Here is a 2,253-nt window from a genome sequence, read left to right on the forward strand (position 1 = left end):
CTGAAGTGGAAAAAGGGAGTTGTGGGGGCATTACAGAATTGAATCAGGCATCTGGAATGATGGTGGGCTCATTTAAATGGTTCCAATAGGCATGCCACGTTACGTGACACCATAGACATTCAGATGGTAAAATGTGATTCTCCTCTAATTCCTCTATCAAATTATAGGAAAAGCAACACAAATCTTGAGTAGCTGTGTACCATCATCTACTCTTTTGTATGACCTTATGGGTTGTTATAAACTGGTGTATAGGAATGCTAATAAAAAGCAGATTGCCCCAGCAATGGGGAAGCAGGTCCTTTGCCCACTCAGTATTTAGATGGAGATAGCAAGATCTGGGGCATCAGCCAATCCTTAGGACTAGCTGTTGTTTCCTGGATGGGATGGTGCCAGTTGGCAGTGTCTTGCTTTCATACAAAGCAGCTGCTCCTGGCACCAGCTGGCTTTCAGCAAGTAGGGGAGCCACAGTGGTGGTCTTGCTTGGGACAGACTGGCAGACTATGAAATATTGCCCATCTGGGGGCAAGCGGCTGTTGATCAGATCTCATGGGGAGCGTTCAACTTCGCTGTCCTTGCTGCTCTATTGTGGCCCGGTACCAGATGCCCCATTGCTGATGTAGGCTGAGTGGTTGCATTAAGACAAGGCTGTTCTGAATTTGCACTTGCTCAGGACAAGGAAACAAAACAAATCCTGCTTTACAGAGGTGAGTAATTTACTTAATCAAGCTCATTGTCCCAAGCAGAGTTTGCAGAAAAGGGCATAGGATGGATTGCACTGGAGACAATCAGGTGTCAGTTCAGAAACAAAGGCATTCAGCTCTGGTTGTATGTTACACTTCTGCTTGAGCTGGGTTAAGGAGCTGTGATGGTTGAAATGAATTCATTTGGTATATGTACTCAAAATTCTTATGAATATATACAGACAGAGATGAATAGCAGCCATGACCTAGAAAACTGTTTCATAGAAAAGACTATATTGCAGTACTAGGAAAAAACCATGGCTATGAAGATGTGTCTGTGATATGGTGAAATGATGATGATAACATTTTGCAATGATGCATAACTTCTCCACAAGCTGTGGAAATTCTTGATGATATGGAAAGGGTGGAATAATTGGATTAGATCATACTTGAAATAATGAAAACTGGGGGTCTAGGACCTTATCCCCACTTTTCAAAGGCTTTCGTGTAGATGCTATTATGAAAAGGTTATTTAAAGAAACTTGAGGCAGTACAAACTTTTTTGGGGGAAAACCCAACAACCAATAGTGGAAGTAAAGCCCTAATTATTCTCTTCTCAGCACAAAAATCATTAATAGCACAGTGTCCCCTAAACAGCTGTTGAAAACAGAGACTTAAAAGTGCTTGCTATGGCAATAGTGTGCAGTTTGATGATAATTAGAGGGTTTTCAAGAGTAAATAAAATGTTGGATGCAACTTAAAGTGGACAAATACAAGCAAATAGGCTTTGATGAAAAACTGGAAGTTCCCATGCTTTCAGGTGACTATTCCCTACAAAAAAAAAGTTTGTGGATTCTCTCTGCCATAAAATAGCGGCTGGAAAGAGCAATCTTGACAAACTTGAGTGAAAAAGAACGGGCAGTTTGATTTTGTGGTGCAGTGTCAAGTTCATCAGATGGAATCTTGAACAAATAAGAAGTAAAGCTGAACTTTAAACAGGAGAACACTGCATGGAAAAAGTAAGAAAACTTTAAAATTAGAAAGTCCATATGTTTGGTGTCGTTTACAGAAAAGTGAAAGTGGGAGGTTGTCAAACAGCAAAAAACTGTTTTTTATGGTTTTGATTTTAATGAAGTGTGGTTATTTCGGATACAAACACCACAGGCCTGAGCACCCTCCGCAGGATGTTTAAAGGGGTCCTGCGCGATCTCCTTTGATTTTTTTTAAGGTTAGGTTTTTCATCCTTACGGTTGGTGTCTTTCCCTCGCCATGCTACCACGATTATGAAGTGGGAAACCCCGCCACTGACCTGTTACTGCCGACCCCCCGTGCCCCTGGGGCGCTGGTTTTCTTTGCGGTGGTGCTGGGGCGGGCACCGGATGGCGTTATCTCTGGTTTGTACCAGTGGGCACGGTCGTCCTGCGCGTAGATTTGTGTTCCGAGAGACAGACTGCCCCGTGTCTAGGGCATAGAAAAAGTCGCTTTCATTAAAAGCAAAGGGCCAGTCCGGGACACAGCCCCGTTGCCTGCAGCAGCTCCGGGACTACTCCCGGCTCCCCAGGAGGAGGAGGAG

At 43.5% G+C, this 2,253-nt stretch overlaps 1 long non-coding RNA gene across 1 annotated transcript in view; it reads right to left on the reverse strand.

The window, feature by feature from the left end:
* LOC108445288 overlaps positions 1–2,253 on the reverse strand; it is a 3,127-nt gene extending 874 nt beyond the window's left edge. Inside the window, exon 1 of the long non-coding RNA XR_001860100.1 lies at positions 1,990–2,253. This is a non-coding gene — a long non-coding RNA (uncharacterized LOC108445288). The remainder of the gene's footprint in view (positions 1–1,989) is intronic.

Source organism: Corvus brachyrhynchos, unplaced genomic scaffold, assembly GCF_000691975.1.
Source record: "Corvus brachyrhynchos isolate BGI_N302 unplaced genomic scaffold, ASM69197v1 scaffold92, whole genome shotgun sequence".
Taxonomy (NCBI): domain Eukaryota; kingdom Metazoa; phylum Chordata; class Aves; order Passeriformes; family Corvidae; genus Corvus; species Corvus brachyrhynchos.